Source organism: Schistocerca serialis, chromosome 7 (genome assembly GCF_023864345.2).
Source record: "Schistocerca serialis cubense isolate TAMUIC-IGC-003099 chromosome 7, iqSchSeri2.2, whole genome shotgun sequence".
Classification (NCBI taxonomy): domain Eukaryota; kingdom Metazoa; phylum Arthropoda; class Insecta; order Orthoptera; family Acrididae; genus Schistocerca; species Schistocerca serialis.
In genome coordinates this window covers 473,612,917-473,629,739 of record NC_064644.1, presented here as the reverse complement: position 1 = coordinate 473,629,739, position 16,823 = coordinate 473,612,917, and positions in this window count along the sequence as shown.

Here is a 16,823-nt window from a genome sequence, read left to right as displayed (position 1 = left end):
CGCGCAGTGATCACCATTCAAAGACAAGGGAAATTAGAGCTCGTACTGAGGAGTTTTGACAGTCGTTTTTCCCTCGCGTGATCCGCGAGTGGAACAGTGGGGAGGGGGAATATGACTTTGACGCGATAGCGCCCTCCGCCACACACCGCTTGTTGGCTAGTGGAGTATATATGTAGACGTAGATCCTTCCAGTTATCGTTTCTCTTTTTTTGCCATCATTCTTCATACTCCGTGATAAATGACTGCAGGTGGTACACGTTCCTTGACGACACGTCGACCAGACAGCGTTTACATACCAACAAATTGGACAACTTCTTCTCTGTGTGTTCATGGGCGCATCCAAACACAATAACTCTCCTCTATTTCTGTCCTGTCCCAAGCCGACCCACTGTACAGCGCAGATTCCGTACAACCAACTGGCACATTACAAGGCCCCACAGTGCCATCACATACTCAGGTGTGGAGGGACACTTCGCCATCTGGTGCAATTTCTACAAAGCTCAAGGGTGACCAGTGTCCTCTCTTAAGGAGATGGTTACCACATAGTCTGGTGAGATTATTATCGATGATTCGTAACGAAGCTTACCACTTCGACATCGCCGTATGTCTGAAGTACAGAAAGAATTTTCTGTTAATATTTTATATACTTGCGGTCAAGGATAGACAGCTGGGTGCGTAGGCAAGATAGGTCACATCTAGTAGAAGACGTTTTCTCAAAAATGGTTCAAATGGCTCTGAGCACTATGGGACTTATCATCTGAGGTCATCAGTCCCCTAGAACTTAGAACTACTTAAACCTAACTAACCTATCACACACATCCATGCCCGAGGTAGGTTTCGAACCTGCGACCGTAGCAGTCTCGCGGTTAAGGACTGAAGCGCCTATAACCGCACGGCCACCGCGGCCGGCACATTTTTCTCGCCAGACGGCAAGGAGAACGGGGGTAATAGTGAAAATTTACTGATTACTATTGTAGGGATATCCGACGTCACATAAAAAAACCTTCTTCATTGTTTCGTATCACTGTCGATGATGATTGGTACATCGAGATGGCCGCATTACGAGCACAGTAAATTATGTCCCAGCACAGTCCCACTTTCGAAATCTTCCGTAACATAAACGGAACACAAAATCAGACAAATACTCACCACATTCAGTCACACTAGACAAATACACTGCCGGAAAAAAATTAGTGCAACCTTTAGAAGTTTCCAGTTCAGTAGAGATTTATTGTTGCAAGAGTGCATATGGAGTACATGGAATGATTACATTTTCAAAAAAATGGTTCAAATGGGTCTGAGCACTATAGGACTAAACATCTGAGGTCATCAGTCCCCTAGAACTTAGAATTACTTTAACATAACTAACCTAAGGACATGACACACATCCATGCCCGAGGCAGGATTCGAACCTGCGACCGTAGCGGTTTGGCGGTACTAGACTGAAGTGCCTAGAACCGCTCGGCCACACCGGCCAGCATTAAATTTTCAGATCAATAGCACAATCGGTACTGTGGTGCCAGGTATTTACCCATTCTGAAACGCCCAACGTGCTGGAGCCACCACGGGCGAAAATAAAGACGCTGACTAGCATGCAGCTGATCGTACAGATTGCGAATGCTGTCCTGGGATTCGTTACGCTACGCCTGCTCGACCGGTTCACGCAGTTCTGTAAAAGTTGTTGGCTGACGATCCGCACGAGACACTTCTCGCTCCGTCATTTTCCAAACACACTCGATAGAAGACAAATCTGGAGATCATGGTGGCCAGGGAAGTTGCTGCACGTCTTCCAGAGCACGTTGAATTTCACGGGCAGTGCTGGGTGAGTATAACACTGTTGGAATAACACATCAAATCCTGTCGCAAGAACTGCAAAAGAACTGGTCTAACAACATTCTGCACGTACCGAACAGTGGTTAGCGTTCCCTCCAGAAACACCAAAGGTGAAGAGAGCTGTAGCTCATCGCACCCCTGACCGTAAAGCCCTGGGGTGAGACCAGTGTATCTTAGACGAATGCACTCTGCGAGACAGCATTAATCTTGTCTGCTCGTACGCGCAAACGACCATCACTTACGTCCGGGCAGAATCTGCTTTCATCGTTGAAGACCACGGTACGCCGTTCCATCCTCCAAATGGTCCTCTGCCGGCACCAGTCCACCGGTGCACGGGGATACTGTGGCGTGAGTCGAAGGCATGCTAGAGGTGTGGTGCCCTTAGTCCTGCTGCTACACTACTGGCCATTAAAATTGCTACACCAAAAAAAAAAAAAAAAAAAAAAAAAAATGCAGATGATAAACGGGTATTCATTGGACAAATATATTATACTAGAACTGACATGTGATTACATTTTCATGCCATTTGGGTGCATAGATCCTGAGAAATCAGTACCCAGAACAACCACCTCTGGCCGTAATAACGGACTTGATACGCCTGGGCATTGAGTCAAACACAGCTTGGACGGCGTCTACAGGTACAGCTGCCCATGCAGCTTCAACACGATACCACAGTTCACCAAGAGTAGTGCTAGTGATAAGAGGCCGTTGGGTTCCCCCACGACGATCCGCATTACACTCTTGAGCCCACCGATTCCATATTCTGCCAACAGTCATTGCATCTCGACCAACGCGAGCAGCAATGTCGCGATACGATAAACCGCAATCGCGATAGGCTACAATCCGACCTTTATCAAAGTCGGAAACGTGATGGTACTCATTCCTCCTCCTTAGACGAGACATCACAACAACGTTTCACCAGGCAATGCCGCTCAACTGCTGTTTGTGTATGAGAAATCGGTTCGAAACTTTCCTCATGTCAGCACGTTGTAGGTGTCGCCACTGGCACCAACCTTGTGTGAATGCTCTGAAAAACTAATCATTTGCATACCACAGCATCTTCTTCCTGTCAGTTAAATTTCACTTCAAATGATTAGCTTTTCAGAGCGGTGGCGAAGCCTGCAACGTGCTGACATGAGGAAAGTTTCCAACCGATTTCTCATACACAAACAGCAGTTGACCGGCGTTGCCTGGTGAAACGTTGTTGTGATGCCTCGTCCAAAAAGGAGAAATGCGTACCATCACGTTTCCGACTTTGATAAAGGTCGGATTGTAGCCTATCACGATTGCCGTCTATCGTATCGCGACATTGCTGCTCGCGTTGGTCGAGATCCAATGACTGTTAGCAGAATATGGAATCGGTGGGTTCAAAAGTGTAATACGGAACGTCGTGCTGGATCCCAACGGCCTGTTATCACTAGCAGTCGAGGTGACAGGCATCTTATCTGCATGGCTGTAACGGATCCTGCAGCCATGTCTCGATCCCTGAGTCAACAGATGGGGACGTTTGCAAGACAACAACCATCTGCACGAACAGTTCGACGACGTTTGCAGTAGCATGGACTGTCAGCTCGGAGACCATGGCTGCGGTTACCCTTGACGCTGGATCGCAGACAGGAGCGCCTGCGATGGTGTACTCAACGACGAACCTGAGTGCACGAATGGCAAAGCGTCATTTTTTCGGATGAATCCATGTTCTGTTTACAGCATCATGATGGTCGCATCCGGGTTTGGCGACATCGCAGTGAACGCACATTGGAAGCGTGTATTCGTCATCGTCATACTGGTGTATCACCTGGCGTGATGGTATGGGGTGCCATAGGTTAAACGTCTCGGTCACCTCTCGTTCGCATTGACGGCACTTTGAACAGTGAACGTTACATTGCAGATGTGTTATGACCCGTGGTTCTACCCTTCATTCGATCCCTGCGAAGCCCTACATTTCAGCAGGATAATGCACGACCGCATGTTGCAGTTCCTGTACGGGCCTTTCTGGATACAGAAAATGTTCGACTGCTGCCCTGGAAAACACATTCTCCAGATCGCTCGCCAATTGAAAACGTCTGGTCAATGGTGGCCGAGCAACTGGCTCGTCACAATACGCCAGTCACTACTCATGATGAACTGTGGTATCGTGTTGAAGCTGCATGGGCAGCTGTACCTGTACACGCCATACAAGCTGTGTTTGACTCAATGTCCAGGCGTATCAAGGTCGTTATTAAGGCCAGAGGTGGTTGTTCTGGGTATTGATTTCTCAGGATCTATGCACCCAAACTGCGTGAAAATGTAATCACATGTCATTTCTAGTATAATACATTTGTCCAATGAATACCCGTTTATCATCTGCATTTCTTCTTGGTGTAGCAATTTTAATGGCCAGTAGTGTACAATTGGAATGAACTTGAAGGCAGCATTATTGAAAGAGAAGAGGAAGTAAATGAAAACGAGACGGGAGATATGATTTTGTGAAGGGAATTTTGATAGAGAACGAAATACCAAAGTTTAAAAAAGGCGTCTGGAGTAACTTTCTCTCAGAATTATTAAAGCCCTTGGGCGAGCCAGCGACAGCAAAATTGCTCCATTTGGAGTACAAGATACAGAGCCCGATTCAGCTTCATCTACCTATGTGTGTCTTATGCAACCTGCAACTCCTTCCAAAACCACGAGTGAAATTTTCATATTCTCTCGCTCGCTACGCATAAGCTATTAGTCCTACATAAGAGAAAATTTAATTTAGCTTCATTTTGCACTGGGACACGTTTTCGGTGGAGGGCCCAGTTTTCGAGTTATTCAAGAAAAAGGTGATTGAACGTCACTTTTGTACGTTTTCCTTGAGTAATTCGAAAACTATGGTCTCTAGCGGAAAAAGATATTACAGCAGAAAATTTAACAGCATTAGATTCCCCACACAAAGATATCGTTCATTTTTCGTAGGATTAATAGTTTGCACGTAGCAAGAGAGGGAATGTGAAAATCTTGCTTGTGGTATTTGAAGATTTCGCAGGTTGCATAGAACTCTTAGGTAAGGGGCAGCACTCTATATGAAACGGGCGAAATTCTCTCAGACTTCAGGAATGTGTAATAATTCCAATTTCAAAGCAGGTAGATGCTGACAGATATGAATATTACAGAACTTTTTCCGGTCATCAATCTTCTGAATGGTTTGATGGTTCCCACCACGAATTTCTGTCCTGTGCCAGCCTCTTCAGCTCAGATTAGCACTTCCACCCAATGTCCTCAACTTTTTGTTGATTATACCCCAATCTCTGCCTTCCCTTACAGTTTTTATTCTCTACAGCTCCTTCTAGTAGCGCGGTGCTATTCCTTTATGTCTTAATACATGTCTTCTTGTCTTGTCCCATCATCTTGTCAGTGTCTTACAAGTCTCTCTCCTTGCCGATTCTAAAGAGAGCTTCCTCAGTTCCTATCCGTCCACTTAAGTTTCAAACGCTGTAGCATCACACCTCAAACGCTTCGATTGTCTCATTTACCCATTTTCCCACAGTCCATGATTCACATCCATATAAGACTGTGCTACACGCGTACGTCCCCACAAATTCCTTCCTCAAATTGAGACCGATGTTTGACACTAGCCCTTTTCTTGTGGCTCGGAGTGTTCTCTTTGCCTGTGCTAGTCCGCTTTTTATGGCCCTCTTGTCTCGTACGTTGCGTGTTGATATGCTTCCAAGGTAGCAAAATTGCCTCACTTCGTCTACTTCGTGTCCCACAATTTTGATGTTCCGTTTGTCAGTAATCACATTTTTGCTACTCTGTGACACACTATGTGATCAAAAATATCCGGACACCCCCAAAAACATACATTTTTCATGTTAGGTGCATTGTACTGCCACCTACTGCCAGCTACTCCATATCAGCGACCTCAGTAGTCATTAGACGTTGTGAGAGAGCAGAATGGAGAGTTCAGCGGAACTCACGGACTTCGAACGTATTCAGGTGATTGGGTGTCACTTGTGTCATACATATGTACGCAGTGGGTATTAAAATCCATGGAGAAGAAATTAAAACTCTGAGGTTCGCCGATGACATTGTAATTCTGTCAAAGACAGCAAAGGACTTGGAAGAGCAGTTGAACGGAATGGACAGTGTCTTGAAACGAGGATATAAGATGAACATCAACAAAAGCGAAACGAGGATAATGGAATGTAGTCGAGTTAACTCGGGTGACGCTGAGGGAATTAGATTATGAAATGAAACACTTAAAGTAGTAAAGGAGTTTTGCTATTTGGGGAGCAAAATAACTCATGATGGTCGGTGAGGATACAAAATGTAGACTGGCAATGGCAAGGAAAGCGTTTCTGAAAAACAGAAATTTGTTAACATCGAGTATAGATTTAAGGGTCAGGAAGTCGTTTCTGAAAGTATTTGTATGGAGTATAGCCATGTATAGAAGTGAAACATGGACGATAAGTGGTTTGGACAAGAAGAGAATAGAAGCTTTCGAAATGTGGTGCTACAGAAGAATGCTGAAGATTAGATGGGTAGATCACGTAACTAATGAGGAGGTACTGAATAGAATTGGGCAGAAGAGGAGGTTGTGGCACAACTTGACTAGAAGAAGGGATCGGTTGGTAGCACATGTTCTGAGGCATTAAGGGATCACCAATTTAGTATTTTAGGGCAGCGTGGTGGGTAAAAATCGTAGAGAGAGACCAAGAGATGAATACACTAAGCAGATTCAGAAGGATGTAGCCTGCAGTACGTACTGGCAGATGAAGCAGCTTGCACAGGGTAGAGTAGCATGGAGAGCTGCATCAAACCAGTCTCAGGACTGAAGACCACAACAAAAACAAACACCCTTAGGTCTACTGTCCCAGAAGTGATAGTGAAATGGAAACGTGAAGGGACACGTACAGCACAAAAGTGTACAGGCCGACCTCGTCTGTTGACTGCCAGTCCGCCGACAGTTGAAGAGGGTCGTAATGTATAATAGGCAGACATCTATCCAGACCATCCCACAGGAATTCCAAACTGCATCAGGATCAAGTACTATGACAGTTAAGCGGTAGGTGAGAAAACTTTTATTTCATGGTCGAGCGGCTGCTCATAAGCCACACAACACGACGGGAAATGCCAAACGACGGTCCGCTTGGTGTACGGAACGTAAACATTGGAGGATTGAACAGTGGAAAAACGTTTTGTGGAGTGACAAATCACGGTACACAACGTGGCGATCCGATGGCAGGGTGTGGGTATAGCCAATGCACTGTAAACCTCATCTGGTAGCTTGTGTAGTGCCAACAGTAAAATTCGGAGGCGGTGGTGTTATGGTGCTGCCGTGTTTTTCATGGAGGGGTTTACACCCCTTGTTGTTTTGCGTGGCACTTTCACAGCACAGGCCTACATTGATGTTTTAAGCACCTTCTTACCTCTCACTGTTGAAGAGCAATTCGGGGATGGCGATTGCATCTTTCAACACGATCAAGCACCTGTTCATAATGCACGGCCTGTGGCGGAGTGGTTACAAGACAATAACATCCCTGTAATGGACTAGCCTGCACGGAATCCTGACCTGAACGCTGTAGAATACCTTTGGGATGTTTTGGAACGTCGACTTCATGCCAGGCCTCACCGACCGACATCGATACCTCTTCTCAGTGCAGCACTCCGTGAAGAATGGGCTCCCATTCCCCAAGAAACCTTCTAGCACAGGATTCAACATGCCTGCGAGAGTGGAAGGTGCCATCTAGGCTAAGGGTTGGCCAACACCATATTCAATTCCAGCTTTACCGATGGAGGATGCCACGAACTTGTAAGTTATTTTCAGCCAGTGTCCGAATATTTTTGATCAGATAAGAAAGTTATAGAAACGCCATCATATAACACTGCAAGCCGCTGTTTAACTTATTTTTCAATGAGCGACCGGTCTCGGTCATTTATTTATTTATTTTATTTACAAGTCAAGTTCCGTAGGACCAAATTGAGGAGCAAATCTCCAAGGTCATGGAACATGTCAGTACATGAAATTACAAGAAAAAGGTAATAACAGATAAAAATAAAATGTTTATGAACCCGCAAAAAAGTCAAGCCTTCTGTTTAAGTAAACGCAATCAACAATATAACAAGAATCAACTTAATTTTTCAAGGAACTCCTCGACAGAATAGAAGGAGTGACCCATGAGGAAACTCTTCAGTTTCCATATGAAAACGCGTGGATTACTGCTAAGACTTTTGAATTCGAGTGGTAGCTTATTGATAATGGATACGGCAGTACACTGCACACCTTTTTACACAATAGTTAAGAAAGTCCGATCGAAATGCAGGTTTGATTTCTGCCGAGTATTAACTGAGTGAAAGCTGCTTATTCTTGGGAATAAGCTGATATTGTTAACAAGAAATGACAGTAAGTAACATATATATTGAAAGGCCAATGTCAAAATACCCAGACTCATGAACAGGGGTCAACAAGAGGTTCGTGAACTTACATCACTTACTGCCTGAACCGCCCGTTTCTGATCCAAAAGTATCCTTTTAGTATGGAAAGAGTTACCTCAAAACGTAATACCATACGACATAAGCGAATGAAAATAAACAAAGTAGACTAATTTTCGTGTCGAAGTATCACTCACTTCAGATACCGTTCGAATAGTAAATATGGCAGCATTAAGTCTTTGAACAAGATCCTGAACGTGGGCTTCCCACGACAGTTTACTATCTATCTGAACACCTAGAAATTTGAATTGTTCAGTTTCTTTAATCATATGCCATTGTCAACCACATGTTGTCCAAGATACAGGAAAATTTCACAAGCTACGACATTGTCGCGAATAAAACAGTGACCCGTATATAGAATAAATTTCCTTTAATTTACGTCTGTGGTCACAAACGTTTTGTTCACAGATTTCCGGTTTATAAAACACAGATCTGAAGATGGTCATCGTAGACCGAAACCGGTAACCTGTGAACAAAATGTTTGTGACCATAGACGTAAATTAAACGAAATTTATAGGAAAATTTCAGCTGGAAAGGATGTTTGAAAATTGTGGCATAAATGCAAATGATACAGATTTTTCTTAACAGCAAGAGTTGCATATACATGTCAAAAAGACGTGTTATGAATTTAACATTTATAAATGATGTTTAGTGAGTTGAAGGTAGATGCATGGGATGTCAGTCACAGACAATCATCCAAGGAATACACTAAATAAAACAGCAAACGATCATGAACAACCATGAGCGTATAACATCGCTAACCTGCAGTTACAATCAATTAGTCCTCATGTCTAACACCACCCTTCCAATAATATACGGGAAACATTTCCATTTATTTTATTTTATTTTTTTTCAGTTCGAGTTGTTCATTCAAAATGGATTTTGGTTGCTTAACATAATGTGAAAAAATTTACATTTCCCCCCTTCTCTGCTTTATACATAATGTTGTGGCGTAGCAAGACATCCACGCCACGGAAGTAGCCGAGAGGCACGCGCTAAGCTCACGCAGATGGGCGTGAGGTCTGAAACAGGATACGTAATGAATGCTATAAAGAAAAGTACGTAGCTCCTGGAATACTTAACTTTAATCCATCCTTGTGGTACATCGTTCTTGATGAGACATGCTTCATACGATAACTATCAATTGCTATGGCGCCTTGCTAGGTCGTAGCCATTGACTTAGCTGAAGGCTATTCTATCTGCTCTGCAATTGAGCGAGGCTTCGTCAGTGTGCATCGCTAGCTACGTCGTCCGTACAACTGGGGCGAGTGCTAGTACGTCTCTCTAGACCTGCCGTGTGGTGGCGCTCGGTCTGCTATCACTGAAATTGGCGACACGCGGGTCCGACATGTACTAATGGACCGCGGCCGATTTAAAGCTACCACCTAGCAAGTGTGGTGTCTGGCGGTGACACCACACATAATAATAGCACTATTTTAAACTTTATGTACTACACGGTCTTCGTATCTAAAATACGTAGTGCTGCGACCCGATACAGGGTCGTCTTGTTATCAGAAGGTCGTGAGAAGAAGAGGGATGAGTTATCCTGTGGAGCACAGGGATGTTAATGAAACATTGCTCAGTTAAAAATCAATTATTGGCGAGAGTTTAATATCAGTCCGTCTTCGTCTCGGCGCTGCCTAGAGGCGAATGCGCTGAGTTCACGCTGCCTCAAAACGCGAGATGGGACGTCAGTGGGCGGAGAGGAACTTGCTGAGCTCAGGTCCTGGTACAGCCTGTGGTCAGCGCAGTGGCCCGTAGGAGGGAGCAGTGACCAGTGCACTGGCCGTGCATCTCCGCAGCCCATAATGGCTGTGGACGTCTGTCGGACCCTCACTGCTCAAGTAGAATGAAGCTGTGCTTAGGCTTGAACCCAGTATACTACATACCCTGTAGTCGGTTTTCGAGATGGCCTGAAGGCGGAAGATTCAGCACCAACAGGAAGAACGGCGAGAGTGGCAGGTCCAGCATGCAGCCGCTAAAGTGGTGTTTGTACCCCCCCAGTAACGGTGACTCAGGCACCCTGCGCTCAAGATGAACAGCTTGCCGACGGGCAGATCAGTTCTTCATCCACAGAAGATCGGTCCAGCCCCCATCCTCAGTCAGCCACCGATGTGATCAGCAGGACTACTTCTTACAGATCAGAAGACCCCTCCACAGCCGTACAGTGTGAACTTACTGCAGTTGACTGCAAGTGGTGGTAACTTGTTGACACTCGTTGAATTCATCAGATTATTCTGCAACTTATAAGAGCTGGTCTTTCAATAGGTATCTGTGATTCAGATGGAATGGTCTCATTCTCAAAATGAGCTTAAGGATGGTGGAGGTTCCCACTCCCCCCCCCCCCCCCCACCCGCCCCACACACACATTGTTGACTGAATGTATTCTCGTTTGAGACTGTCAGAGCTCTCGGCTGCTCTATTGTTTAACTTCAGGGATTCAGAACGCTCCTTTATGCGAAGTTTGCATCCTGAAAGTCGTTCTTATGACACCTCTAGGTGAAGGTATCACATTTAGCCTCGTTACATCAGGGCGTTCTGTCTACTCTGCACTGTTCTCAGAGCACAGAATCAGTTGTTCTTGGCTTCCCCGTCACGTAGTCTGATGAAAAGAGCTCCCAATTGGTTTGTACTTTGGGCCACCCATGTTGAAATTCAGTTACGACATCACTGCACAGCCGGTAGATGCACCCCACTTAGAGGCATCTCAGTAGGTTTATAACAAAATTATTTTCCTGCACTTACTTATCAATTTACTCGGAAACAGTGATAAATGTCGATGGATTTCTATTGTCAGCGTTACAATATTCTTTCTATTTTTGTTTGTAATATTTATCGCAATCGTTGCACTGGACTTCATGTTGCCCCATTGCCCATATATATATATATATATATATATATATATATATATATATATATATATATATATATATAACTGCTACCCCGCTTCCAACAATCGGGACTGAATTGTATTTTCAGTCCATAAACCTATTTTTATTCCTGTTTTACGAAATTTATAACTAATGTTCTCGGATTTTTGCCCAATGTACGATAAGACCACATTTTTTTGTCATTTATTAATGTTATTTCTTTGCACTTATTTCAGGATTCTATCTATTTCCCATGTCTGTGTATTTCAATGTATTCAGTTGTATTTGATTGTTCTTATTAGATAGTGGTATTGCTCGTATTTTTACTACAATATTAAGACATCCTTTCCATCTCAAACATTCCTGTCCGTGTGTACAGCAGCTTCTGGATAATGGTCTTTGGCAGATACCTGACGCATATCAAAGAGTAAACTGAACAGCAGTTTATGGTATTACATAATGTCATTTCTATACTTCTTTCTTCCGATTACTTTCATTCTATAACATGTGCACTTTAGACTGTTTATCCCATTCAAGAGGTCTTGCAATTCTTCCTCACTTTCAATGAGGACAGCAATGTCACGAGCAAATCTTATCACTGACTTTCTTTCATCCAGAATTTTAAACCCACACGTGAACCATTATCGTATTCCCTTAATTGCTGCTTTGATGTACAGATTGAACAGTAGGGCTGAAAGAGTACACCCCTCTCTTATATCCTTTCTAATTAGAACTGTTCGTTTTTGGTCTAGCATTCTTAGATTACATTAAGCTGCAAGCGCATTAACGCGCGATCGAAATAGGGAGTAATCCAGGCGGCTAGCTTCGGCGCCCGCTTGCTGCTTGTCGACGCGTCGCTCACTGCCGGTCGCCTGCAGAAAACGGACGTTGAGGAAGCAATCTGTTTGTGGTTTATTTATAGAAGGAGGCTTAGAAAAGTGAAATGCTCACATTGGGCACATCTATTTTGAACAGCAGTCTATATGCAAATTCACATTTCAAACTAAGAGACAACGAAAGCAAATTCTTCATTTACTTTAGAATGCATGTAAAACCGTTGCTTTAGTTTATTCGTGATGACATTTCAGCGGACCGTATTTCTGTCAGATACTGTGTCTTATCATAAGAGAAACTCAACGTTAAGGTTGGTTGGTTGATTTGGGGAAGGGAAGATGAGGGAAGGATGGGGAAGGAAGTCAGCTGTGTCCTTTCAAAGGAACAATCCCGGCATTTTCCTAAAGCAATTTAGAGAAATCACGGAAAACCTAGATCAGGATGGGCGAGCGCGAGTTGGAACCGTCGTCCTCCCGAATGCTAGTCAGTGCGCTAATCACTGGGCCACCTCGCTCGATAGTTTAAGGCAAATATATACTATGTTTATTTGCGTTTAATTACACTCAATAGTTACTTACGAATCGAGAGACAATTAAAGTCGCGGTTCATCGATGTATCTCGATTATTATCTGTAGCTGTGAGCAGGATAATATTACGTAGACCAGTAGTTGTCAGATGTGCAATTTAATGCTGGTGGAGGAACAGAAAAAGAAGGCAATATTCCGTCTTCTACGTCGTACTACGCTCATGCTTATAAATTAAGGAAAATACTGATACGTGGTGAAACAACGCTCTGGTGGGCGGTTTGCGGGTTTAAATCACCTCGGGGTACGACCATGCGGTCGTTGCACGGTGGCGCTGGCAGCATTCCACATACTCAGAGGTGTGTTGGTGCATGCCAGAGTACGGTGCAGCAAGTAAGTGTACAAACGTTTTCAAACTTGCTAATGGTGACTGTGTGTTGAATAGATCAAAGAACACATATTGATGACGTATATGGGGTAGAATACTAGGCCGACTAGGCGCTGGTCAAACACAGCAGGTCGTAACACGGGCCCTCCGTCTGCCACAAGGTGTGATCTCAAGATTATGGGAATGATTCCAGCAGACAGGAAACGTGTCCAGGCGCCACAGTACGGAACGCCCACACCACAAGAAGACCGATATCTCACCATCAGCGCCCGCAGACGGCCACGGAATACTGCAGTTAGCCTAGCTCGGGACCTTAGGACCGCAGCCACTGGAACAGTTGTCTCCAGACACACAGTCTACAGACGACTGAACAGACATGATTTAGCCGGCCGAGGTGGCCTAGCGGTTCTAGGCGCTACAGTCTGGAACCGCGCGACCACTACTGTCGCAGGTTCGAATCCTGCCTCGGTCATGGATGTGTGTGATGTCCTTAGGTTAGTTAGGATTAAGTAGTTCTAAGTTCTAGGGAACTGATGACCTCAGAAGTTAAGTTAGTGCTCAGAGCCAGACATGATTTATTCGCGCGGAGACCTGCAAGGTGCATTGCACTGAGCCCTGGTCACAGGAGAGCCCGTAAAGCCTGGTGTCAAGAACACAGTACATGGTCATTGGAACAGTGGTCCCAGTTTATTTTCACGGACGAGTCCAGGTATAGTCTGAACAGTGATTCTCGACGGGTTTTCATCTGGCGTGAACCAAGAACCACGTTAATGTTGTTGAAAGGGATCTGTATGGACGTCGTGGTTTGGTGGCGTGGGGAGGGATTATGATTGGTGCACGTACACCCCTGCATGTCTTTGACAGAGGAACTGTAACAGGTCAAGTGTATCTGGACGTCATTTTGCACCAGTATGTCCGCCTTTTCAGGGGTGCGGTAGGTCCTACCTTCCTCTTGATGGATGATAACGCACGACCCCACCGAGCTGCCATCGTGGAGGAGTACCCTGAAACAGAAGATATCAGGCGAATGGAGTGGCCTGCCTGTTCTCCAGACCTAAACCCCATCGAGCACATCTGGGATGCTCTCTGTCGACGTATCACTGCACGTTTTCAAACCCCTACGACACTTCAGGAGTTCCGATAGGCACTGGTGCAAGACTGGGAGGCTATAGCCCAGCAGCTACTCGACCACCTGATCCAGAGTATGCCAACCCGTTGTGCGGCCTCTGCACGTGTGCATGGTGATCATATCCCATATTGATGGCGGGGTACTTGCGCAGGGAACAGTGGCGTTTTGTAGCATATGTGTTTCGGGACGGTTTTTCTCAACTTATCACCAATACCGTGGACTAACAGATCTGTCTCGTGTGTGTTCTCTATGTGCCTATGCTATTAGCGCCAGTTTCGTGCAGTGCCTCGTTGTGTGGCACCACATTCTGCAATTATCCTTAATTTATGAGCATGAGTATATTATAGTGTATTCATCCACGAGGGCGTGCTGCCAAGTAATGCTTCGGAATTTTTTCTCCTTTCTCAATATTAATTGTCATACGTATTACTCGCTCGACTTTCCCGCTTTGATGACGCAAGTTGCAATCCTCTGTTGCGGGAGGACTCAGAAGCCTAGCGTGTAGTGTGACGGCGTGTAACGTAACTATGTCGGTGCGTGAGAAACAGCGTGGAATTATCCGGTTTCGAATTCGAAGAGTTCGTCCACACATAGACCACTCTCTCCTTCAGCAGGACAGTACCAGACCACACACGACCGCAGCGTCTTCAACGATCCGACGCCTTGGGTTGACTGTCATCGGTCATCCTCCATACAGTCCCGACTTGGCCCCATCCGATTTTATTTCTTACCAAAATGTAACACTTTCGAGGACTTCATTTTGACAGTGGTGAACCGGCGCAACCAGAGGAGAGGTTGTGACTCCGTCAACAAAGTCAAACGTTCTGCAGTGGCGGTATCAACAAAGCTGGTCTCTCGTTGGGAGAAAAGCGTTGATCGTTAGGGCGACTATGTTGAGAAATAAATATGAAGACATGAAAACTAAGGCTGTAGAATGTTAATAAAGTTTGTTTTATTTAAAAAAGCTTTAAGCGTTTTTCACAAAAAGATTCGGAAGCACTACTTTTCACCACTCCCTCGTATTTCAGCTTGGAGTCGCTTGTGTTCGGGCATTTTCTTTATTTCATTCACGAAGAACAAACGACATTTTCCATCTCATGCCTCCGCTTTTTGATTCTCTAGTTTAAAAAACTAATATATCCATGTGTCAGTCCTTTTTCTAAGGTCTCAATAAATTTATCATAAATGTCATAAATTCCTTTTTCTTACCTTTAGAGCGGCAGAGAAGGTCTTGGTGTTTGATCAGTATTGGCATGTGCACTATTATTACCTTCAGTATCACTCTCAACTTTGTCAGCGTTGTGCGTCTCACTATTGAAGTACCTATGGCGCTCTATTTCTGCTACAATGCCCCTTAAAACCCGCAGTCTTCTGAAGCAAAAGTGGCAGTTTTGTGTAACACCTTTTTTTTAACCTTCCTGTAATGACGATATCAGTTAATGGAGGCACCAATAACACTTGAGATGCCACAGTTCGAATACATTAGACATTTGTGATGGAGATTCGGTGGGTCATTAAGGAGCCGATAAACACATCTTCAAATGAGGGTGAGAAAACATTGTAAATATATTTGTTGCTCAGTATTAACATGACTTTATGTCTGTATGCGAACCACGTGACGGCGGTAGGAAAGCGACAGCTGATGGTGTGGTAGATCTTTAGTATCTTCTCGAAAGTGTAGATTTCATTTTAATTGTCGTCTCCAAGAGTTTCAATAGTTATGGTAGAAATAACACCTTAACCTCATTAATTTAAATGTAAGACAAATTAAAGGTATCTGTCATGTCACTGCTGATATTTTCCTTTGTATAAACATTTACTGCTGCAGTTAACTGGTACAAACGCAGAACTTTATAAAAAAAAATTAATGATAATCAAACAGTAGCAGCGGGCCTAATACTAACATATACAGTTATTAAAAATTTAAAAATGACAACTCAAAGCACCGACTCTTGCTAAAAAGATAACCTTACTTTCATTTAGGTTTATAATAAAGATAAGAGAACTTCCGTGTTTTGCAACTGAAATTTAATCTTGAATATCGGGCATGTGTCACCTATTCATGTTAGGCATCTTGAATGTTCTATAATACACTTTAAATTATTTTATTATACATAATTTGAAGTGAGATTTGTAGTTATTCTTTTGCAGTATGTTTAGATCTACCTATTTCTATTTACAACTATATGTTTGTGTTTTTTACTTACATTCCCACACAGCCCACAAAGGACAAAAAATGGCTGTACGGACAGGACACAAAAATAAATGTAATCAAAAAACAGAAACATAATTATAAACAGAAATAACTGGATCCAAACAAACTGCAAAAGAACCAGTGCAAATCTCACATCAAAAGACGTATAATTAAATGATTTTTTATGTATTATAGACCACTGAAGACGCCTAACACAAAAAAGGTGAAACATGTCTGGCGCTCAAAAATAAATTTCGCTTGCAAAAGAAGCAAATTTTCTTACGTTTATCATAAAACATAATTGAGTTTAGTTATTAACGACTGAGGAAAATGGCTGCAAATATTAACAACATGAACAAATTCATTAACTTTGATCAAATGGCTTAATATTGGTCAGCAAACACAAACTTCGATGGTTGGTGGCCTGCCCTTATCACGTTTATGTCGCATTTCTATATACTGCGTACTATGACTGTCTCACCAATAACAAAAACGCATTTATAATTTTAATAATGCTGAAGGATCGCAAACACTATGAATAAACTATTGTTCCGTAATCTCTCTGTGTCCTCTTTTCCTTTAGTTTCATTCGTAGCGCCTT